A 26461-nucleotide genomic window follows, 5' to 3' on the forward strand; every position below is an offset into this window, starting at 1 on the left:
TGTTGAATATCAGAGGGAAGGAAGGGGGGGGTGGGTGGGAAGAGATCAACCAAAGAACTTGTATGCATATGTGCATAACCCATAGACACAGATAATAGGATGGTGAAGGCCTGGGGTAGGGGGTGGAGGCAGGCTAGAAGGGTCAATGGGGGAAAATGGGGACATATGTAATACTTTCAACAATAAATATTAAAAAAAATAAATGTGACAGTTGTATATCAGCATTTGTGGTGTGGGTTATATGGATGTATTTTACTGACTTGCAGAAAGCTTGCTTAGATGTTCAAACAGTGATTTGAAAGTTGGGACTGGATTGTAGAGTTACTTAAATAAGTAAACCATGAAAATCTTGAAATAGTTCCTGGTTATATGGATGTATTTTACTGACTTACAAAAGCTTGCTTAGACAGATGTTCAAACAGCAATTTGAAAGTTGAGACTGGATTGTAGAGTTTCTTAAATAAGTAAACCATGAAAATCTTGAAATAGTTCCCTTTTCATTATTCTATTAGAACTGTGGGTTTATGTTTTAAGCAGGTTCACCAACTACTTTCACAAAAGTTGACAAAGAGCTCCCAAAATTGATTTCTCTTTATTGTGGGAGGATATTTTGTTTTGTTTTATTTATTCACCTTCACAATAATAACATATGCTTTCCAAGTAACCTAAAATAGATTTTATAAACTTCACAAAATTTATAAAGTGGTTTCCTATATCATTTTCACCATTTTATGGTTCAGTAAAGTACAATGTGGCAGATGATGATTTGGTTTGAATTTCACCAGTTGTCTCCCAGTAACAATCAAGTTAGAAACAGATATCATTGTTTCTCTCTTAGAAATTTCAGCTCCAAGCCAGTCCTAGGTCATGTCATTCATGGTCCCTTCCAGGCATATAAAAGTGGACCAATAATTTTCAACCCCGGGCCATATTCCATTAATCTCTTATGTAAAATGCCTATCCCAGGGCCAGACACTAAAAACAGATGCACACAGTAAACACTAGTTTTATTTCTCTTTTATTCATTTTTAGGCCCACTAAATTCCAAAAGGCTCTGAGGATAATGTACCTTTATAATCCCCTGGAAAGGTGAAGCATGGGTCCAGATCAGGTAACCTGGAACACTTGGAAAGCCTCAGATTTGTACCTTACCCGAGGCATAAAAAACACCAGCCTGCTCCAGGGTGATGCCTTTGCCAAGACTTTGTACTTGAGAGGTTTTCAGTGTACATTAGAGTGTATGTGTGTGTGTTTTTTTTTAGTTTTTGAGCATGTTAATGACTATGGAATGTTATTGCATAGACCAATCTGGAAACATTGTTTAAGGAGGCAAAATCCACAAACAATGCATTTAAGTAGCCTCCTCCCCTCTCTCAATATATTGGCTATTTATAAGTCATATTAAAGTGGAGAGAAAAGTGTACAATAATTAAAGTCGAACACTAACTTTTATTGTATACAACCTAAGTAAATGCTTATTTTAGCATTATATTTAGAACTATATTTCCATTTCTTTATGAGAACAAGAGAACATTAGAGTTGTAAGTTTAATGCTTTAATACAGTATTGTTAATTTTAAAGTAGATAACTGGAGGTAATTAAGTCCCAAAATATGAAAAGTACTAAAAAGTTTGAAATACATTATAGAAACAGATTTAAGAAAAAGAAGGTAAGGTTAGCTCAATAGGTTTTAGATTATGTTAAATACATGTTGCCAATTTTATCACTAAAAGTTAAAACTTGTGACATATTAATTATCTCAAATAAAAATACATAAAATTTAAATTCAAATACAATTTCTTGCATGATAAAAATCTGACTGACACAGCAGCAACAAACATCTTTTGGGAAAGGGAAAATCCAGAGTTGGGAGAAGATGGGGGAATATTTTTCATTGTCCACTAGATGTCAGTACTGAACTGGCAAAACATCCATTCCGCTGCGCTCTTAGACAACATGCTATTAATTTATAATAAAAGGTATCTGACAGCTTTATTCTGATGAATTATGGGAATCCAAAGCATAATTCCCAGCCTTTGGTTTATAAATTGTCATTGATTTTAATGTTCTTTGTAAAGTTGTGGCATGCAACAAATTTTCCTGCCAAGAGCTGTTAAATAAATAGTCATCCTTTGCTCTGAGTAGTACATTGAACTTGTTAGACTGATGAGCAGAACCAATTGATGGTTATCCATAAACCATTTATGACAGAATGCACAGCCTCAATTCAAACAATTATTGAATGCATTTATTATACATTTAAAAAAAAGTCTCAAGTGAACCAAAAGGAATATCACAGGTAATAGACAGTAGCAATGCCGCACAATTCTTTATAAGATACTTCCTGAGTGACAGGTGACTAGAATTGTTGTCGGACTTGTTGAGGACTCGTCAAACTTTGCTGGATTTATTGCGTTTCTTCTATTGTGCAATTTGGCACCCCAAAAGCATATTGCTTGCCTTTTCTAAAGAAAGATGGTTGTTGTAAAGACAGAAGCTTTTGTTCATGGGAAGATCTCTTAGAAATTGGTCTCAGAACAAAAGAAAGCTATGCTTGAGATATAATTTCAGTGCATTTGAAGACGTGGTTTACGTAGGTATAGGAGACCATGAAATTTGGAGGTCTGTGATGGCCATTCACTACTTAATCACTTTTAAGCAGAGGTTCTATCTCCTATGAAAATTCTCTACTGGCCTTATGCTGTTGTGTTTGATTCCACTCTCTGAAAACACTTAAATCCTGGGTGTTTTTCAGAAGGACTATCATTCATCTTTGTTCTTTGTTTGAAATTGTCCTGCATGTTCCGTTGCTATTTCAGGGACCACTTCTCCCCAGAAGTGGCTGTCTTTCAGAGATGTAGCCTCAAGTCTGTTGTTTGTACAATGTTTTGAGACTTCTTTGGGATCAAAGAAAAGTGACCTAGGCATGTAAAATTCTGTTAATGGTGCTATTTGTGAGAGTACACCCGCAAACTACCCTAAGGCACTGGTAAGCAGTGAAACAGTACCAAGGAACTGACTTGAACGTTCTACCCTTGATTTCTTTTTCTTAAATCTTGTGATGGCCCTAAATGGTGTTATATGACAGTTGCGCACAGACTGGAAATGATCCTCTGGTTTCTCTTTGAAAAGTAGAAATCTGTAGGCTTGAGGATGTCAGAGTTTAGAGACTGAATTCCTCAAAAAAATTTGAAAGATAGTTCTCGTGTAGTGCTGTTTTCTTCAGATTTAAAAATAAAAGATTCTTAAAGGAAAAAAACACATTAGGAAGACTGAGAGCTTGATACACATATGGCTGCCTTTTACAAGTCATTTTGATCTGTCACATAAATACTGTATTTACTGACATTTCAAAATGTGGACTCTAATCTCCACACGCATTTATTTGTTTTTTAATAGTTGCTTTTCATTGCAAGCTTCAGTCCAACAATTAACATTAGGAAAACATGCAACATGGTCCACAGGTTCAACTATCAATGTCATTACTCTTTAAAAAGCTCAAAGACGGTCGATCGAGTTCAGAGTATAAGCATTTAAGCCCAAATTGAGTTAAATTAAATTGAGTTGGTGGAAAGTTAGTGAGAGGAGTCATTTTAAGCACTAATACAATTTTTCAGTGTAAGGGATGAATGGGGGCTGTGTGCTGCAGTGTATTTTTCCAAAGCTATTTTCATACTGGTTCCTTTACCTAACTCTCAGACTTTTTGCCATCTCCTGTATTTATCAACTGTGAGAACTCTTGGGCTGCATTAATTAGCTGTGGTAGCATTTCAAACAGGCAGTATTACTCTGTGCAGTTACCACAGTGTTTAAAAATTTACATTCTTTGTCCAACATTGTGACCACCTGTGACCAATCAGTTTGATATATAGACTCAGCAGCTCTTTCTGTGCCCAGGGTCACTCAAAACACTGTGTTTCTCAGGCTAATGCTCTTGGGGACCATGGACTCAAGGGAAAATGGGTGTGGGGGGAACAAAGGTGGAGTGGAATGAGAGTTTTCAGAATTTTATTGGGAGTGTGAAATGACAACTTGTGCAACTAGTCTTTTGGATAATTTTTACTTAAATAATTTATCCATGTAACTTCTTTGTAATAAATATTGCCAAAATGTTGCATCCTAATGCGAGGAAGGCTAAGAAAAATAACTTTCAAGAGAGAAAAAAAATCAATTTTTTTTGACAGACTAAAATGTTCACTTTGATTTAGTTTATTCACGTAGTCAACGAATAGTTATCAACAGGCCAGATACTATTTCTGGTACTGAGTATATAGCAATGGATAGAAAAATAATTTTCTTTCTCATGGAACTTGCATTTTGGTCGAGGGAGACAAGCAATAAACAAATACACAGATAAGAAGTCATTGGAGGATGAGCTCCAAGGCAAAGAAAGGGTAAGGAGGTTGGAGAGTGATATTTATCAGGGCCATGTGCTCTCTTAGGGAGCTGGGGAAGCCCCTTTGGTAGACATCTAAGTAGAGACCTGCACAGAGTGAGGGAGTGAGCTCTGTGGATAACCAGGAGAAAATATTCCAGGCTGAGAAAATAGCATGTATAAAAGCACTGAGGCAGGAACAGGCTTGGTGTATGAAAGGAAGAACAAGAGCAAGGAGGCTAGTATGGCCAGAGTGCGTGATTGAGGGAGGAGCTGTGGCATAGGAGATGAGACAAGTATGGGGGAATGTGGTCAGATCATGCAGAACTTATAGAATACTGTTAAGACCTCTAGCTTAAATTTTTTAAAAAAATAAGTTTTTATTTATTTCAGAGAGAGGAAGGTAGATGGAGAGAGAGAGAGAGAGAGAGAGAGAGAGAGAGAGAGAGAGACACTGATCAGCTACCTCCTGCACATCCCCTACTGGGGATTGAGCCCACAACCCAGGCATGTGCCTGGCCTGGGAATCATAAAGTAACCTCCTGGTGCATGGGAGGACACTCAACCAACTAAGCCACACCGGCTGGGCTAGACATGCAGCTTTTTGTTCTGAGTTATTTGGAGAGGGTTTAGAACAGAATAATGAGGAGAAGTGAATTGGATTGTAAAAGATCACTGTTTTCTGTGTGAAGACAGTGGGGTTTAAGGAACAAGGGGACAATTAAGGAGATAAGGGGGGAAGTAATAGCAATAACCCTGGCAAAGATGATGGTGGGTTGGCCAGGATAGATAATAAGAAATGGCCCTATTCTGGATATATTTTGAAAGGAGAGCCAACAATATTTACTGATGGATTGGAGTGGGATCTGAGAAAAAAGGGATGAGTTAAGGATGATGAAGGATTTGGCTTGAATAGTTTTGCAAGTGTTGGTGTCATTTGCTGAGTTAGAGAACAGTAGAGAGGACAAGGTTTGGGGGTTGAAAAGAAAATCAGGAGATGCTGAATAGCAAGTAGATCCACAATCACAAATTTGGGACAAAATCAGGTTTTATCAGCTTTTGAATATGATACAAAACCACGGACTGAAAGAGATGCCTCAGGAGGGAAGGTTGAAGAGGTATAATGTATAAGACTGAGCCATCGATCAAACCAAGTTAGAGGTCATGAAGAAGAGGAAAATCCAGCAAAGGAGACTGAGAAAAGTGCTGTTCTAGAATGATGTTCCTCACATGTGGTTGGTGAACCTGCAATATCAGTGTGGCCTGGGAGCTTTTTAGAAATGTTACTTCTCAGACCCTACCCCAGGTCTACTGAATAAGTATCTCTGGAGATGGGCCTCAGGAGTCTTTTAACAAGCACTTCAGGTGATTCTTTACACAATGAAGCCAAACGAAAGAGGTGCTTCATATATATCAAGTGAACAGTAGGTGATGACTTTCTATTTATATATAAAAATTATTTCATCTTTGAACATATAATATTTTTGTTAGAAAGCTGTGCACTATGTTTATTAGTGGTGTTTTGGGCTTTGTATTCCAATATGAGTTCAGAGACCCAAAGTGACCAGCTAAGAATTATTATTGCTGAAAGCATCACTAGTATTAATCAAGATGTATATAATCAGCAATCAAAGAACTATTTGGATTCAAGATCCAATCTGATAGAGTCTTAATTTTCACAGTAAAGGATAATCAAAATAGTGGCTAACCTCCCAAGCCCCCTGGTTTTTGCCCCTAATGCACTGCAAATGCACTGACTTTACCCTTATGCCATATATCATGCAGTAATTGTTGACCTGGGGCATGGATGGAATTGAATTTTTTTGAACATGAGTCAGGTTGTGGCCTGACTAGACTTTTAGCATCTAGGTTGCTCTTCATCACTCAGCAGTGAAGAATGAAAATCAACAGAGCTTTCCTGGCCTGCTGCTTCAGCAGCTGCTAACAGGCCCAGACTGCCCAGCCTCATTAACCCATTAGATGCTGCTTTAGCCTAGGAGTCATCCTTAATGAGGCTGCTGCATTGTAGGGAAGCCAGACACGCACCAAAAATGTTGGGGCATTAAAGTAAGAACCTTAAATGTGAGCCTATAATGGAGTTATTATTATGTCAGAAGCAGATACATCAGAGAGCACTCTTAAGGCGGGTAAAGCAAATGATACTATTACCATCTGTGAGTTTATAGTGCTTTAAAAATATTGGAAATTTTGAATTTAGGAGGAACTTGGAAGCTTTCTATTTTCCCAAACATCTTGTCCCCCTAATTAGCAGCTCTGTTCTCTAGAATAGGCAGCGGTATACAGTATGATGTCTTAGATTTAATCCAACAGTTGAAAGCAGGCTTGATCTCGCTAAACATCATGGTTCATAATTTTCTCTGGGCTGAAAGATAATGATTGTCTGCAAAACACCCCTGTCTCTTCATAGCCTGAAGGCAATAAAGATTCTGTTTGTGTCAATAAAGAGTTTTTAGGGCTGTGTCAGTAAGACCTCCAAGCAACTTGGCCATGTCACTGCTTCACAGATATTTTGGCTGTAGAGTGAATTTTTAAGGCTTTTAATATATGTATGCTTGTAGGTGAGTGTTTGATAAAGCTACCAAGGTCCAGTGTTATAATTTCTCCATCCCTAAAATCTCAGCATTTCCCCTCCACTCCAAGTCTCTTTTTATTGGAGAAAATAATTGCATTCTAACTGTCTTTCTACTGCTTTCACTTACCTTCTCCTGTCTCTCTTTTCTAATCAGGACTCTACAAATATCTGAATTTTAAAGAAATTAAAAAGCTCTGCCATTCTTGTCATATTATATTAAAGGAGGAAAGCCATGCTTTTACATTTTCCATGTTCAAGAAAATGCTGAATAAGGTTTGCCATCCATTCCCAGAAGCAGAAACCCTATTAAAATTTTAGATTGTAATCTAATAAAATTTTATCTTATCCTATTGCTTTTCTTACTCCCGCCCCCAGCAATCAACCATATTAGTCTTAGTATCTAAGGCTAAGCAAAAATGAGTTCATATATTGCATAAGTGTTTTCTAATAAATTTTTAAAACTTGGAGGAGATGGGAGGGGGGGTGCTTCATGTAATTTTATAGGACCTCTGAGGCCCAGAGTTTTTAAGTAATCTTTTTTGATGTTTTTAGACAGACCATTAAGCTGAGGATAAAAGTCCCTGTGTTCAATATCTGGATACATTAAGCATTAGGTTTAAAATTTACTAAGGTTTGCCATCCATTCCCAGAAGCAGAAACCCTATTAAAATTTTAGATTGTAATCTAATAAAATTTTATCTTATCCTATTGCTTTTCTTACTCCCGCCCCCCAGCAATCAACCATATAGTCTTAGTATCTAAGGCTAAGCAAAAATGAGTTCATATATTGCATAAGTGTTTTCTAATAAATTTTTAAAACTTGGAGGAGATGGGGGGGGGGTGCTTCATGTAATTTTATAGGACCTCTGAGGCCCAGAGTTTTTAAGTAATCTTTTTTGATGTTTTTAGACAGACCATTAAGCTGAGGATAAAAGTCCCTGTGTTCAATATCTGGATACATTAAGCATTAGGTTTAAAATTTACAGCTTTCATTTTGACAAGGAAAATGACACGTTTGGTCTCAAGTGCTACCTTGAACTGTTTTTCAACAGTGAGACAGGTTGTCAGACTCAGGGTGGAGGTCTGTGCTTTTAGCCCCTTCATCAGGAAATGCTGGCTGGGCCCTCGGCAATGGACTGGTGTGTGTGTGTGTGTGTGTGTGTGTGTGTGTATGGCAGAATGCCATGCAGATGTTCCTCCCCCATGGGCTGAGGTCTAACCTAATGCCTTCCAATGAGAATGTAATTGATACAAAGGAGGAAAAGAATATCCCACAGAGAGTGTCTATATAAATGGGTGGACCTCAAATACACTTCCATTTTGATTCTGCCCATAAGAGATTCTTCACTGGAGCCTCCTCTTCCTCTGGCTTGTTACCTTGTACTTGGGAACTGGAAGTTCAGGGCATTGTCTGAGCAAAGTGAAGGGCAAAGTAAGAGGTGGAGGGGGCGAAGGAGGAGGAGCCATGGGCAGGAAGGCATAGAAATGTGAGGAGAGTGTGGTGCCATCCAGGTGATACAACTCATGTCAGGACTACTGACAAAGATACAACTTTCCTGCCGCCTCCCACCCCAATGCAAGAACTGAGGTTGGAGAAGTAGGGACGGAAGAGACTGGAAAGAGTTGTACAACGTAGGATAAGGAGTGAGCAGTTTCTCTTGAAGGTGTAGATGGAGATGATGAGATTCCTTGTTTGTTTTGGAAAATCACGATGGCTTCCTCGGTGAAGAATGGACTGGCAGTGGTGGGGGAAGCCAGGGGCTGACAGCCTGGTGGGAGGTGACTGCAGTGATCCAGAGCAGAGACAGTGAGCTGGTGGCAGAGCTGCCCAGAGCTAGGGAGAACTGGAGCTGAGGTCACAGGTGTGGGGGGCGGTAAGGAGCAGTATTCCCTGGCGGGTGGGGTCTGATGAGATTTGGTGCTGGATGTGGAGAATGAGGGAAAGGAAGGCCATCTGGTTTCCTTCTTATTTTATTTTTCAATTTCCAGAAGATTGGGAGAAGGTCAGGGAAGACACACAGCTTCCCATTCATGGAATGGAGACTATTTTTTCTTTCCCCTTGTCACATCCTTCCTTACATGCTACCTCCATCCCCAACCTCTTCCTCATCCCTTTCACTAAGTCTCTGATGGAATAGAATGCTTTTGCTGGACTTTTGTATAACTCTGCCTGTTTCTGCACTTTTTGTTTGCTTTTCCTGCTACTATAGTACTACTTATATTTATAATATCTTTATCCTGTTGAAAGTGGCTGTTGCCCTAGCCAGTTTGGCTCAGTGGATGGAGTGTCAACCTGCGAACTGAAGGGTCCCTGGTTCGATTCCGGTCAAGGGCACATGACTGAGTTGTGGGCTCGATCCCCAGTGTGGGGGTTGCAGGAGGCAGCTGATCAATGATTCTCTCTCATCATTGATGTTTCTATCTCTCTCTCCCTCTTCCTTCCTCTCTGAAATCAATAAAAATTTAAAACATTTTTTAAGAAAGTGCTGTTGTAAATTACATACACTTAGAACTCAGTACCTACTCCTATATCCCCCCTCTTCTGTTTCCTCCTAATAATTTAGATACAGTTTAATGTATTGGAGACTTACATCCTGTAAGTCTTATACCCTTTCCTGTAAAGAGCATGTATCAGTGGCAAATGGTGTTGTTCTACAAAATGTATACAATTAATTCAACATTTATTCCTGGCATTGTGGTTTTAAACAAATGTGGTATAAAGAAAATATGTGATATCAGATCTGTACTGTCTAGAATAGGCAGATTGTACAACCAATCTAACTATAATAAAGGTAGAGTTTTTGTGGGTTGTTTTTTTTTAATTTAAATTCTCACCAGAGGACATGATCTTATTGATTTTCAGAGAGAGAGGAAGGAGGAGAAAGAGAGAGGGAAACATCAATGTGAAAGAGAAACATAGATTGGTTGCCTCCCATACGAGCCCCAAATGGGGATTGAACCCACAACCTATGTATGAGCCCTGACCTTGAATCAGACTTGCAATCTCGGTGTACAGGATGACACTCCAACCACCTGGGCCATCTGACCAGAGCTAAAGGTGGGGTTTTAAAGGAAATTTGCTGTGTTCATTTGTATCTAGGTGTATGAAAAGGGGCTTATCAAGAAACTAGAGGCCTGGTGCCTGGATTTGTGCACTGGTGGGGTCTCTTGGCCTGGCCTGTGCCCTCTCGCAATCCAGGACCCCTCGGGGGATGTCAGAGAGCCAGTTTCGGCCCGATCCCCGGAGGCCTGATCCAGACAGGTGGGAGCCTGATCCTGTGCATTGAGTGTCTGCCCCCTGGTGGTCAGTGCGCATCCAGTCAAATGGCTGACTGGTCACTTAGGCTTTTATATATATATACTTTCTTAAAAGTGAAGGGATTAAGAAGTACAAATTGCCTGTTAACAGTCACAGGGATATAAAGTACAGCATAGGGAGTATAATCTATAATCCTATCTAATAAATAGGGAATATGCTAATTGACCCTCACACCATTGCAAAGATGGTGGTGCCCACAGCCAATAAGGAGGAAATATGCTAATTGACTGCCCCACCCTCAAAGATGGCGGCACCCACAGCCAATAAGGAGGGAATATGCTAATTGACTGCCACACCCTCAAAGATGGCGGTGCTCACAGCCAGAAGATGGCAGCAGCCAATCCCCTCAGCCCTGCTGGGGTGGCAGGCATGTGGCAAGGCCTTCCCCTGATCGCCTCCCTCCCCTGAGGGCTTCTGGGCTCTCTGTGTGCCTGCCTTCGGAGTCCCCCAGTCCCCTCAGCCCCCCAGCTTCCCAGGGCCGGCCCGAGGCACAGGCAAGCCTCGATGGCGGCTGCCCAAGGCTCAGGTAACCAGGGCTGGCCAAGGCTTGCGCTGCTGGCAGTGGCAGCAACAGAGGTGTGATGGGGCATCGCCTTCCCCCGATTGCCAGGTCGCCTCCCGCCCCTGAGGGCTCCCGGATGTGAGAGGGGCCAGGCCGGGCAGAGGCCCCCCTCCAGTGCATGAATTTTCATGCACCGGGCCTCTACTATTGTAATAAGTATCTATGGTATCAGATGGGTAGTAGACTTATTAGGGTGATCACTTTGTAAGTTATATAAATGTCTAACCACTATGTTGTATACCTGAAATTAATATAGTATGTCAACTGTAATTGAAAAGTAAAAAAGCTTTAAAAAAGAAATACATCCATTTCAAACTCAAACAGCAAGCCTTTATTTATCATTAGATTCCAAAAGTTTGCATTTATAGAGAGTGCTTGATCTAAGGGGCCTACATCAACCTCATGTATTTTCAGAAATGACAAATGTTCAGGTCTTCCCAAATCAGAGTTAGTCCCATCATACTTCACTGCCCTTCTACAAGAGAACAATAAATAAAGTTTAAAAAGTACTGAAAATGACTGACTATGAATTAAGAAATTCTCCGTGGAATTTTTCCACACTTAGTAACATTTACACAAAAAGCATGTTATAGCCTGAGGCCAAGTAATTTTTCCAGTAAATAGGATAGAGAAATGTTATCCAAATCCAGAACATTATACAAATACTAGAGGCCTGATGCACGAAATTTGTGCAAGAGTAGGCCTTCCTTCCCCTGGCTGCCAGCACGGGCTTCCCTCTGGCACCCAGGACCCAGGCTTCCCTCGCAGCCCTGGCTTCGTCTGGAAAGTCACCCGGTCTAATTAGCATATTATACTTTTATAATTATAGATTAGGAACACCCATGCCCTTCATTCTACCTAGCATCATTAAAGCAACAATACACACACAAAAATTCACCACACAACTAGAAAGGTATTTAGAAGAGTTTTATTTCCTTTAAATGTTTCATGAAAAGGTTAAGTTGAGATAAAAATGAGGGCAGCACACTTGTATTTTTTAAAAATCTGTGAAACATTCAATATCTATTCTGTATAAATATATTGGACTGTTGTCTCTGAGCCTTCACCCAGAAAAATAGGAGCTTGCCTAGCATTGCAAATGTTGTTCAAATATTTACCAGAGACATAAAAAAATCATCACAAGTAATGAAATGGAATAAGAAAATTAAAAAACCCCACACAAACCAGGAGTATGACATTTGGACAGACCAAGTGAGGAGACAGGGAGAGGGAGAGGGTGAAGGAAAGAAAAGATCATTTTGAAAATTATTGTTTACACTATTACAGATGCTTCCCATACCCCCCTCTTTGCCCCCTCCATCCAGCTCCCACCGCAGCCTCCACCTTGGCCTTTACCACATTGTTGTCTGTGTCCATGGGCTATGCATATATGCATAAAAGTTCTTTGGTTAATCTCTTCCAGTCCCCCCAGTCCCTCTCTCTTCTGAGATCTGTCAGTCTGTTCCATGTCTCTGTTTTGTTCATCAGTTATATTTTGTTGATTAGATTCTACATATAAGTGATATCATATAGTATTTGTCTTTCTCTGACTGGCTTAATAATGACCAGGCCCATCCATGCTGTCTCAAAGGGTTGGAGTTCCTTCTTTTTTATAGCCATGTAGTATTCCATTGTGTCAGTGTACCACAGTTTTGTTTGTTTGTTGTTAATCCTCACCCGAGGATATTTTTTCCATTGATTTTTAGAGAGAATGAAAGGAAAGGGAAAGAGGGAGGGAAGGAGAGAGAGAGAAAGAGAGAGAGAGAGAGAGAGAGAGAGAGAGAGAGAGAGAGAGAGAGAGAGAGAAGAGGAGAGAAGAGGAGAGAAGAGAAACATCAATTTATTTGGAAATTATTCCTAAGAAAAGTGTATTTCTGACAAAAGTAAATTTTATCCAAACAAACAAACAAACATACTCTGAATAATATGCTCCTCTAAAATACTACTTTCAGGAAGTCTTTTTTTTTTTTATTAAATCTTTATTGTTCAGATTACATTTGTTCCTCTTTTTTTCCCCCCCATAACTCCCCTCCTCCCAGTTCCCACCCCACCCTCTGTCCTCATCCATAGGTGCACGATTTTTGTCCAGTCTCTTCCCGCATCTCCCATTTCCCTTTCCCCCCCAAGAATAGTCAGTCCATTCCCTTTCTATGTCCCTGATTCATTATAATCACCAGTTCATTCTGTACATCAGATTATTTATTCACTTGGTTCTTAGATTCACTTGTTGATAGATGCATGTTTGTTGTTCACAATTTGTATCTTTACCTTTTTCTTCTTCCTCTTCTTAAAGGATACCTTTCAGCATTTCGTATAATACTGGTTTAGTGGTGATGAACTCCTTTAGCTTTTCCTTATCTGTGAAGCTCTTTATCTGACCTTCAATTCTGAATGATAGCTTTGCTGGATAAAGTAATCTTGGTTGTAGGTTCTTGGTATTCATCACTTTGAATATTTCTTGCCATTCCCTTCTGGCCTGCCAAGTTTCTGTTGAGAAATCAGCTGACAGTCGTATGGGTATTCCCTTGTAGGTAATTGAGTCTCTTTCTCTTGCTGCTTTTAAGATTCTCTCTTTGTCTTTTGCTCTTGGCATTTTAATTATGATGTGTCTTGGTGTGGTCCTCTTTGGATTCCTTTTGTTTGGGGTTCTCTGCGCTTCTTGGACCTGTAAGTCCATTTCTTTCACCAGGTGGGGGAAGTTTTCTGCCATTATTTCTTCAAATAGGTTTTCAATATCTTGCTGTCTCTCATCTTCTGGCACCCCAATTATTCTGATGTTTGTACGCTTGAAGCTGTCCCAGAGGCTCCTTACACTATCTTCGTATTTTCGGATTCTTTTTTCATTTTGCTTTTCCGGTTGGGTGTTTTTTGCTTCTTCGCATTTCAAATCTTTGGCTTGATTCTTGCGCTCCTCTGGTCTGCTATTGGGTGTCTGTATAATATTCTTTATTTCAGTCCGTGTATGCTTAATTTCTAGTTGGTTCTTTATCATAGCATCGAGGGTCTCATTAGTTTTCGTGACTCTCTCCTCAAGTTTATTGACAGCTTCTAGCACATTTTTGCAAGCCCTCAAAATTGCGATTTTTAGCTCTATATCCTCCATTTCTGTCATGTTTTTTTGTCTCCGCATTTTTTATGCTTTCTTGGTGCACCCTCTAGTGGTCTTTGTGCGCAGTCTTGTTCTAGTTGAGCCTTGATTGTTGTAGTTAATACTAGAGGGATTTGACCACCAGGCCGACTGGCTGTGTGAATCAGCTGTGTCTGCCGCGGAAAACTTCTGTCCTCTGGGGAGGTGCTAATCTAGCCTTTGCCTGAGGCGATCCGGCAAATGGCTCTGCGCAGGGCTTGGGCGGGGCGGGCTCAACAGGGCGGGCGGAGGGAGCCGTTATGGTGCCCTCAGTCCTGTTCCCAGAGGCTCTGCTTCTCAGAACCCCCGGAACCGCTGCAAACCTCGGAGGGAAAGCTGCCTTCCAACTGATGCCAGACACTCCCGCTTCTCCCGTTTGGGTCCGAGTCCCCAGCGATTCGCCCGTATCTGGAGCTCAGAGTCTGAGACTCCCCCCTGACCGAAAACGACAACCGCGCTCTCAGCCACCAGCCCGCTTTGCGCGCGCACCTCCGCACCTGAGTATTTTCCACACTGCGCCTCCTCTGAGCCTCGGTGTGCTGTTATTTTTCCTTCTAGTTGAAGAGTCTCTCCTCAGCCAGCCTTCCTGTGGTTCTGGGTGATGTCTGTTCCGTCTTTTAGTTGTATTTTTGAAGTGGTTGTTTGCGGCAGCAGTCTGCGGTGTTTACCTATGCCGCCATCTTGCTAAATCCAGGAAGTCTTATAGTCAATTTTTATGCTCTATTTTTTTACGGTGTTTGGTATAACTTAATGCATATTTTCCTTGCTAAATTGAAAATATATGTTTACATGTGTCTGAGCAATGAAATATTTAGGTCAGTGGGTTTTTTTTATACTTAAATCCCTGGTGCCTGGCATATGGTATGTGTACAATTAATGTTTATTTGTAAAATTTTTATTTTTACAATTAAACATAACTTATTAGCAGATCACTATTTTATTAGATATTTTTCTCCATGTAATATATTTAAATATTTACCCCTCCAATTTAAGTAGGTTGAACACTAATATTATTTTTGTTCTTGGATGAGTGAACACTACAACTTCTCACTATTAAAATTATTACCAAACTATTTATTATCTACCTATTAAAACAGAACTCGCTTGCTTACTCAGTTAAGTCCTAATGAGGAAAATAATGTGTTATTTAGATAAAAATAAAATAACTACCATATAACAATAAAATAGCTAAAATATTTGCAAAAGACAAGATATTTGAAGAAAATAATGACTGGGATTTGAAGAGAATAAATCCCTTCCTCTTCTCCTAAGTTTTAGAGAAATATTCATACCATTGCTATGCTTTCAAGATCAAATTAATGCAAGAAAGTATCGTCTTTAAATGTTAAAACACCGTTAAAAGCTGAAACATCCTTAGCTAAAGAGTAATTGGAAATTATGTGGAAGATTCTTGCAGGACTTTGGTTCTTGTATACAAAACCTAATTGGAGGAGAAATATTGGAAAAGATAAAAGAACATGCTTTAATTATGGGAAGGACAGCTCTTTGGAATTTCCATTCTTTTTCATTATCTCTCTATGAGAATGCTGAAGAAGAAAGCCTGGCCGCTCAATATCCTGTTTTGTAGTTGTGTTTAAAACAGAAGGCAAAAATTGGCAATAAATTTTGGGCAGTGGATTTCCTTATTCTCTCTTAGAAGCTCATCAATGAAGTTGGATCTCTTATTTTACCATGTACAGTGAAACTCCTTTGCCGTATCTCCTCCTCCCTCCTTCTGTCTATACACCCTTCCTCTGTGTGGAGTTATACTCCATAGTTAGGTGATGTTGGGTAGCAATACCAATGAGAATGTCTTTTTAGAGTTTATGTGTATTCTGCTCTGTATTTCAGCTGGTGAAAGAGCAGCCCAGAAAGCTAACTTACAGTTCTACCAGAGGTTGGTTTACCTCAGTGCCAGGATTCATTTGTAGCTTTGAAAGAAAATGCCAGGGATATTTTCAGGTTTCCTTTGCTTATTGACAACAGTTGACTGAGGTAGCATGTCAGTTATCAATGATTACTTTTACTTATTTTTAAATATATTTTTATTGATTTCAGAGAGGAAGGGAGAGGGAGAAAGAGAATGATGAGAGAGAATCATTGATTGGCTGCCTCCTGCACGCCCCACACTGGGGATCGAGCCTGTAACCCGGGCATGTGCTCTCACTGGGAATCAAACCATGACCTCCTGGTTTATAGGTTGAAGCTCAACCACTGAGCCACACTGGCTGGGTAAGGATTACTTTTAAATTCTTAATATTAGAAAAGGACATAGGCATTAGATAATCTTATCCTATACTTTGATTCAATGCACTATTTATATCATCTCTTGCTTTAGCTGTGAACTATTTCAGTTACATTTGATAATATTTCTTTTTCAAAGCATTAGTTTTAAAAATTTATTTTTTTACTCTAATAATTCCTAGTATTAAAACATAAAACAACGAAACATTCTTTAGAAGTCAACTCAAGCATTACCCTCACTAAAAACGTCTTCCCACTATTATAAATCTCTTTTTACAGCAAGATAAATTTTTATTCATCTTTGATTACTAAGGTTTTCCAATTGTCACAGTATCATTTCTTGGACCATATGCTCAGTTCATATTTATCTGGTAATCTCTGCCTCTAGATGTTTATAGTGGCTCTCACTGTAGAAATTTGCTTTTGGTGAAAATAGGCTATAATTTAACCTATAATTAAAAAAGAAATCCTCTTCCTATGCACCAGAACCATACATTTTTATATCATATTTGAGAGAATTTATTATGCTTAATTATGATATTTCAGTCAAATATAGACAATTTTAACATTTTATTATTAATATATCAGGTTCAGTCCTCATAAGTAGTTCTTTATATGTTCATTTTTAAGTGTTTAGACCATTTGTTGCCTTTTTTTTTGATATTTTCTATACTATATTATTTTTGTGTCAGGGGACTGAAACGGAGCAGAGCATCCTGATTCAGTGTTTCTTTGTTCCATCCTTCCAAATGACCCTTTGTGTAGCAACACATTGCTGAGTCACAGTACTCAAGCCCATTTTCCCTAGGCCAGAGGGTAAGACACTAAGATGTGACATAATGAAAACTTACAACATTATGGATATTACAGTAGAGCATTTTTTGAAGATAAAAGCAGCTAATTGGGGTCTTTTAGACTATAATGTTTTTCAAACTGCAATGTTACACAACATTGCAGTTGTGTGACATTGCAGTGAAGTGTCCAACATTTTTGACAAAGACCCACTGTGAGAAATACATTTTACTTCATGTCCAGAACATATACCTACAGACATGCAAAGTTCAAACAAAATGTTAATGAAACAAAACTTATATTCCCTGCGATTCACTTTTGATATATATTTTTTTGTCTTCTAAAATGTTAATTAAACTCACCAAATCAATCCTGCGACCTTTACAAGGTTGTTAATCAGATTGAAAAATATTGAGAAAACAAAGAGCTTTATGAGGTATATATACAAATATAGTACTTAAAAATACAAAAGTTTCTGTAAATATATTTCTCACCATAAACCGCTGTGAAAAGTGTTTGCAAGCCCCTGCCTTAAAGACTAAGAGCATTGAAACTTGCCTTCACAGGCAAGTGGGTGAATAGAGTGGGCAGCCTTGAGAAGGTAGCAGAGTGTAATGTAAGCAAGATTTATTTTTATTCATTTTTACTTATTAATTATTAGGTAAACCTAGAACATTGTTTTGTCTCCTTCCCTCATCTAATATTTTTTTCTCAGGAGTTATAACCTATTTCTATAGAGATCCAAAAACTATGTTGAGTTTTAATGACAGTGATGGAGTTAGTTTCTTGATCTTCAACATAATGAATAACCCTCTGACATAATTTTGTGGATTTAATCTTTAAAGAATTTGAGGATTTTATTTTTATGTCTTTGGGTGCTCCTTTTTCAGCTATTATGAGCAAGGGTTAATGCATATTCATGCTATAAAATGGACCCTCTATAATTGTTCCTAAATTATAGATCCCCAGGGCTATATTCATGACAGTTAAGGAGATACATTTTAAAAGCTTTCACGAGGATTGGCATATTGTTCATATAATGTTAAATATCATCCTAATGACTGGACACCTCAGTGACTCAGAAATATAAGCCCATTAACATCATAGGCAGACTAAGGGCCTGACCGGGTACCTGGCTGCACGCAGTACTCTGCTAGACTCACGTCGAAGCAAGCAGAAGCAGAACCTAATCTCTGCCCTTTGGGGGTTTATACTTTAAAATATCCAGTTAAAAATTATGTATATATTATGTCTATATATGTATTACATATATAGACATAATTTTAACTTGATATTTCAAAGTATATATATACACACATATGTACACACACACACACACACACACACACACACACACACACACACATTTGCCCTAGATCAAAGGAAAAAGTGGGAGATAATGTTTAGTGGCATTTCTCATTTGACAGTCACCTCTCCTTCTATAAAAATACTCCTCTTCCCTTTCCCTCCCATCTCTCTGACCTTTTATCCATCACCTTTTCCCCCTTCTCTCCCCCTCTCCCCCACCCCTCCCCACCGCCAAGCTCTCTCATGCTGCTTTCTTCTGATTGTGGTGGACAGGAACCCTATCTGTCCCACCTGTCTCACCTCTGTCACCTTTCCCTAACTGAATAAGAATGGCCCAGCTATTGAGACCATGGGCTCCAAGTAGACTGTCAGTGCTCCAAGCTCAGCACTAGCTGTAGCCAACTTTGCAAACTTGGGCAATTTATTGCAAGGAATGTAAAGAGTGTCAGAGTAACACGATGTCTGAAATCTACTTTCAAATAGATTGGCCAAAAAAAGTTTTGTGTGTTCATAAAACTATACATAGTATACTACTATCTATATACTATATAGTATATACTTTACTATAATATATATAAACTTCTGGGCGTATCTGTGGCATTTATTCATTCTGAATATATTTTCCTTTTTAGAGATTTTAAAAGGCCAGAAACTGAAGTTAACTTAATCCAATTATAAGAGTTTTTAAAAACTTTCTTTATGTTCTTAATTGTGATAGACACTGGGAATAGTCAATTTTGTATAAATTCAATAGTGAATTTTGTATAAATACATATATATTATATATCTATATCTATGCTCTATCTGTCATCTATCTATCTAGAGAAATAAAGAATGTTAATAACTGGTTAATCAAGGCAAACAGTATAAGCATGTTCATTGTACTACATTTTTAAGTGTTCTGTAGATACAAAAAAAATTCAAACCAAAAGTTGGGAAAACCGGAAAGAGCATTTCCTGCTACATAATGAGTGCTCAGTAAATGCTAACTATTACTTTCATTAATCTTGTTGTATCTGTGGAAGAAGACTCCCCAGCCTACTCCCAGGTAATGCAAACATGTAGCTCTGGCCTTTTAGTGACAAGACCAGGATTCTCCTTGCCTGTCTCATATAAAAATGGGTTGGGATTTTTGTGCTGTGGCAGTCCACTGGTATAATCACTTAATTATTCATTAGGTGCAGCCAGTTCTAATTTTACAGAGTTGAAAGTTCACTCACACTGCACAAATTCTATAAATTAAAGTCTAGTGGACATAAAATATTATGTTAGTTCAGATGTACAACACAGTGATTCAAAGACATTTATATATGTTATGATGTGATCACCACACTAAGTTTAGTAACTCATTTTTTGTTTCCTGTAACTGAGCTAATCGCCCTCTGAGTGCTTCACTCTTCAGAATAGTAAAACACACACACACACACCCCTGATCAATTAACCAAACCTTTCGTTTACTAAATAATAGGAAATCACTTTCTTCCCGTTTAAATAGTTTTTTAAAAGCAAGTCTTTAGAAAATGTAATGTTCAATACCCTAGAGCAGTGGTTCTCAACCTTCCTAATGCCGTGGCCCTTTAATACAGTTCCTCATGTTGTGGTGACCCCCAATTTCATTGTTACAAATTGAACATAATTAAAGCATAGTGATTAATCACAAAAACAATATGTAATTATATATGTGTTTTCTGATGGTCTTAGGCGACCCCTGTGAAAGGGTCCTTCTACCCCCAAAGGGGTCGTGACCCACAGGTTGAGAACCGCTGCCCTCGAGAACCTTCAAATTTCTCACTTGTAAGGTGTGGATAGTAAGAGTAAACTACCATTTCATAGAATTGCTGTTAGGGTTGATTGAGATAAGATTATAAAAAATTTAGTGTAGTGCTAGTAATATACTAAGCACTCAATAAATCTCACTTTTTTTTTGCGTGTATGATTATTGTTATTTCTACCAGCAGAATAGTTAGTACTCAATGAATATTCATTAAATACAAATTTAAAATGATAACACAGATAGAAGTTATTATGCCCAAGATGAAGAGTAAGAATACTATATAGAAGCTTTAATCAGTACATTTGAGAGATGTGGGTACTTGCTGAAAACATGTTTAATATTATAAAACATGATTTTCAGGTACATCTCATATGTAGAACAAAGAATGTTCTCAGATGTTACCAGTTATGTAATTTAATTTTGCATAGGTTTTTAAAATGTTTTGATGCTGCTTTAGTTTGTTCTTATCAGTTACAAAGAATTTTTCTAAACTCCACATTTAGGAATGAATTCAGGTATTCTGAACTAGCAATTATAAAGAAAAAAGGGGAATGTGCTGGGATTATAAGGTTATAGTTAAATCTTAGTAGGCTAGAACTAATTTTTCCATTTGTATTTTTATTAATGAGTGATAAATGTTTTTGAGTTAAATTATGTAGCTCATCAGTGGAAGAAAAATGCAAAATTGAAGATTAGTTTCTGGATAATTGTTTTTTTTTTATTGTACTTAAAGAAAAAGAAGCAGGACAGTAGTGGTTACATTTTTTACTCAACTTGCTTCTTAGTCTAAAAATTTCAGCTTGTCAAACATACATTTTGGAAAATTATACAAAGCAGCAAGGCCGGCATCTTTTAAAAATTTGCAAACTCAACAGTGATTGCGGAAAAACAGTGGCCTAACCTTTCAACACTGATTTAATAATAGTGTACTTGGCAGAGGTCTCTTTTTGGTAAGATTTCATTGCTCAAAAACAGCAATGGCGTTCAGGACACCTACTGGAATATGAAAGACTTGATTAATTATAATTAAACAACACTGGTTCAAGCATTTTCTTTCTTTTTTTTCAATCTTTAATTTCTTTATTGATTAAGGTATTACATATGTGACCTCATTCCCCCTATAACCCCCCCTCCCACTCATGCCCTCGCCCCGCTGTTGTCTGTGTCCATTGGGTGGGCTTATATGCATGCATACAAGTCCTTTGGTTGATCTCTTCCCCTTACCCCCTCTTTCTTTCTTTTTGGATTATTTTTATCATGTTTAATATTGACATCAGTGAAGCTGCCATGGTACAGGCAATCTATTTTAAAATAGGGCAGAATCTCCTCTGTATTCAGGATAGCAAGGGGATTAATATGGTATATCAAATGATTACATTTATGATTCTATTATGGCAAAAATTTACATTAAATCAGTGTCAAGTTTAGGGATAATTATCAATCCCTTATTTTGGTGACATGGAAATAAAAATTTGATTTTTTGATCGATTGCTTCATTTCACACAGTGTCTTCTAAATGTAATTTTATATTTCTAGTCATCTTAAATAATGATTAAATCTCTGTCGTGTCATAGATGGTTCAGATCTTCCTGTAAGTGGCTCACATTTCTGGCAGAGAAGATGAGATGAAGCACAAATAGTAATACAAGGTAGTCCATGTATTGGGAGTTCAAAGCAGGGAGAGATCACCTTTAGATAGGTGGGCAAAGGACTGTTTCATAAAGGAGGTGATGGAGGTATAGAATCATAAATTGTCAGAAATGGGAGGGCACTTATGCATCACTTTCATTTCACAGATGAGGAGACAGGCCAGGAGTAAAAGATGTCTGCAGTCATGTTATAAAAACAGGACAGCATCTGGGTTAGAATCCAGGTTTCACACCTCCTTGTCTAATGAACTGTTTAAATAGCAGCTTTATTGAGGTATAATTCACATACCATAAATTTACAACTTTAAAGTGTACAATTCCATTTTTAGTGTACTAAGAGAGTTGTGCAATTGTTAACATTATCTAATTCCAGAACATTTCATCACCCTAAAAGGAAACCCTAAGCCTATAAACACTCGCTTTCCATTCTTCTCTCTTTGCAGATTCTGGCAGCAACTAATCTATTTTCTGTCTCTGTGGATTTACCTCTTCTAGACATTTCATATAAATAAAATTATAAATATGTGGCCTTTGTTCTCACTTGTCTTACTTAACATAATGTGTTAGAGGTTCATCTATTCTTTAGCATGTATCAGTCATTTATTCTCTTTTATTGTGGAATAATATTCCAATGCTTGGATATATTACAATTTGCTTATCCATTCATTAGTTGTTGTACCGTTAGATTGTTTCCACATTTTGGGCATTATGAATAATGCTTCTGTGGACATTCATATACAGGTTTTTGTGTGGACTTATAATATGTGTCAGAGGAATGATCCTCATTTACTTCCTTCACTAGAGAAAGATTTCTGGAAGATATGATTTGGGACCAACCAATCAAATGCTGAGGTTGGCTCTGATGGGTTATACATGACTATGGGGGTTCACTATTGGGAGCCACCATCCTCACCTGGATAAAAAAAGGACATGTTTGAATCTCAGTAAACTGAAATGTGCAAAAAATATTCCTCCTCCCCCTCTTCCTCCTCCTCCTCCTCCTCCTCCTCCTTCTTTTTGTTAATCCTCACCTGAGGATATTTTTCCATTGATTTTTAGAGAGAGTGGAAGGGAAGGGGAGAGACCAAGAAGGAGAAACATGAATGTGAGAGAAACAAATTGATTGGTTGCCTCCTGCACTCACCCTGAACAGGGCCAGGGATGAGCCTGCAACTGAGTTATGGGCCCATGACTGGGAATCAAAGTGGGGACCCTTCAGTCCATGGGCTGATGCTCTATCCACTGAGCCAAACCAGCTAGGGCAAAAATATCACTTCTTAATCTAACACAACTTAATTGATGAACTTGGTACCCCACCCAGAAGGGCAGATAGGACATTCTATCTCAGCTATTACTTGAGCCTTCTACCTTTCTCCTTCTCTCCTGCTTCAGAATTCAGAAGGTTTATGTGATACCTACAACTCATGAGAAGGGTTTCTGACTTCCATTCTGTCATAGTAGCTGCAGAATTCTCATTGTTCAAATAGGTAGTGGTGTCAGGATTGGGGAGCTCTCTGTTTCTCTAGCTTTGCATCTGTGGGCAGCTTTGCCAAAGCCGGGCAAGTGCACACATCTTAGTGCATGCTGTGATTCACCCTGAGGGCTGGCTGCTTGCAAGGGGCACTGCCATTCTTAATTCCCTTCCAGCCCAAGGCATTTCTCTTTTCTGACTCTTTTACCTTATGCTGTCATCTCTTCTGATCTTTCACAACGACTATCAATGCCCTTTGAACACAAAAGCCAAATTGTTAGCAAACTAAGAACTACCTCTCTTCATGGGCAGGGAAGTGAAAAGAAATATTTGATTTCACCCTTCTAGTGTAGATGAGAAAGAGAAGAAAATCATTAAATTTATACATTAAAAGTGTCTGAGCATTTACTCTTTGCTACAAAAAATGCAGTGGGTTAGTACAACTTTGAAATGTAAACCCATGTCAGAAAGCTCTTTTATGTTGGTCAGTGAGAAATGCTAATTAACGTAACTTTTTAGATCATTATAACTATTAGATTTATTTGCAGTAATAATAAACTCATTAGTTATATAAAGGCTTTCACATGAACTATTTAGAGCAATTACTTTTCATGTTCACTAAGGATAACAGAAGAACTCATGGTCTTAATGGGAACAAGCACATATTTGGCTTTTATATAATAATTTATATAATTTGGTATTTATGTAAATACCAAAAGACAGGTCTGGGAGTGTCATCATGACTAACAGGAAGAGGAACAACATAAAGTGTCATCCTCAGGGATGTCTAAATTTTCTTAGGGTGTGACTCAAGCTTGGCACAGTTCCATAGTCTATTGATGTCACCCTGCTGTTAAGAAAAATTATTTAACAGCAGGAAATAAGGAAACAGGATGATTGCATGTCCTTTTAATGTCATACTAAAGCATTACCTACTAGGCTCAGACAAGGAGATATACTGTTGTTTTACTTCCTATTGTTAAAAAAGAAACAGGTACAAAATGGAGTCACATGTGTTAAACCCAGTCACAAACCAAGACTTAATTGCACTTACAGCCTCTCCTAAGAATGTGACCTTTAGCCAGTCCATATGGAATTACCTGATCAGCACTAGTGAGGTAATCTGCATGATAGACCCTCACCCTTCCCCAAAGGAAGGTGATCTTGGCTGAAATAAGCCCCTCTTTGCTGGAAGCTTCCTTTGTTTCCCACCTCCTCTACCTATAAAAGCCTGCCATGTTGTACCAGGCCTCAGGGCTCCTTTCTATCTGCTAGAGGGTACGCTGCCCAATTCATGAGTTGTTGAATAAAGCCAATTAGATCTTCATGTTTACTCAGTTGAGTATAGTTTTGTTTTGTCTTTTTGAACACTTTTTATTATTGACTAGTGGCCTGGTGCATGGATTCGTGCACATTGAAAGGAAAATAATTAGAAGAAATATTTTAGTATTGCTATTTGCCCTTTCTTTGTAATGGAAGTGTCAGAGCCACCACTGGTCAGATTCTGCGGTGCCTGGCTCCTTCAGCACCTGGGAGCTGGGCAGCAGCCCCACCCCCTGCTGCTGCCATTGGTTGCCCTCTGTGGGGTGATTGGCGGGGTGATCAGCCCCCGCCCAGCTCCCCGCTCACACCCGCTGTGGCCTGGCACTGCCCGCTCATCTGCTCCACCATCCCACTGTGGTCTTGCTCTCCTCGGGGCTCATTGGGGCCGGCAGCACCTTTACTGCTGTCCACTGCCAGTGCTGTGTTGCCGACGTCCGCCATGTCCCACGTTGCCCCCCTGGTGGTCAGCACACATCATAGTGAGTGGTCGCACTCCCAGTTGAACTCCCGGTCGAGGGGACAATTTGCATGTTAGGCTTTTATTATATAGGATTAGGACATAGACACTGAAGTTACTTGTTAACTTGAAAATTTTGATCTATTAGAAGAAAATTATTTCACCTAGGTAAAGACACCAAAGATTATGGTTTTATTACCTGCCAGGATACTAATTAGTCTTTCCTTTAATTGAGAAAATTCATTTTAATGTCCTTTCCTAACTGATGATGTAAACCTATTTCTTGAATTTTATCTTTGAAGCAGCTTTATTATCTTGCTAGTTCCCTCTTTAATGAATTAAATAAATCTTTTATATGCTGTCTTTCTAAATTTGTATGAAAGTCTTGCTTTTAATTTTTTTTGCACATAACCATACTTTATCACTGGGTATCAAAGTCTATGATTTTGTGGTAAATTAAATGTGTGTGTGTGTGTGTGTATGTGTGTGTGTGTGCATTAAAATAGATGACCTCTAGGGAGAGAGGAAGAGTGTGGTAGAAGTGCAAGCAAGAACAGAAGAACAAAAACAAAAAAAGAAAGAAATACTGCTTTGAAAACTTCCTTACATGTATGATTTTACCCTTTAATATAAAAATGATATATTTATATCTGTACATTCTAAAAATGTATAGACACAGGCATACATTCTATAGGGCCATCCAGGTGTTCTGTCAAGTGAAAAAAAGCAAACAGCAGAGAAAAGAGTACAAAATGTCTATATTGTGACTCAACATTGGGAAGATGCAAACAAATAGCATATATATGTATATATATATATATTTGTGTTAGTCTTTACTTTAAACATACTTTTATTATTGATTTTGTTAGAAAAAAGTGTGAACTTTCTGGAAGACAAATACTTTTTAAAATTTATATATATATATATATATATATAAAAGTTTCTAAAAATAAAATATGAACAACTCAGCAGTAACGATCACATATTCATGATTGCTTTGCAACAAGTTCTTCAGTTATGAAACGATGAAGAGGGACTATTCAAATATGAAACACTAAAATTCTATAACTGGCTGAGAACTGTTCTTGAAGTTGAAAAAATACTGTAAAATTGACTTCTAAAATGTCATACAAAAGAAAGAAGGAAAGAAGGAAGTAATCAAATGGAGAAGAAGAAAAGAAGTTAGGAAGGAAGGAAGGAAAGAGGGAAAATTGGAAAGAAGGGAGGGAGGAAGGGTCACTTAGATGTTGCTGTTGTATTGCTGATTTGTATACAGTTTCTAGAACGTCATTACTGCTGCATATTCTACTTTGTCTTTCTTTAGTTGTCTTTATAGTGATAGGATTATTGCAACAAAAAGTTTGTTTCTTTTTTCATGCAAAGGATTCACTATTATGATGTAAATCAACTGGTTGTTTTGGCATCCATGGACATTACTTTTTCTATTAAGGGAAGTCATTCTTTTCC

The sequence above is a fragment of the Myotis brandtii genome, unplaced genomic scaffold, assembly GCF_000412655.1.
Source record: "Myotis brandtii unplaced genomic scaffold, ASM41265v1 scaffold358, whole genome shotgun sequence".
Lineage (NCBI taxonomy): Eukaryota > Metazoa > Chordata > Mammalia > Chiroptera > Vespertilionidae > Myotis > Myotis brandtii.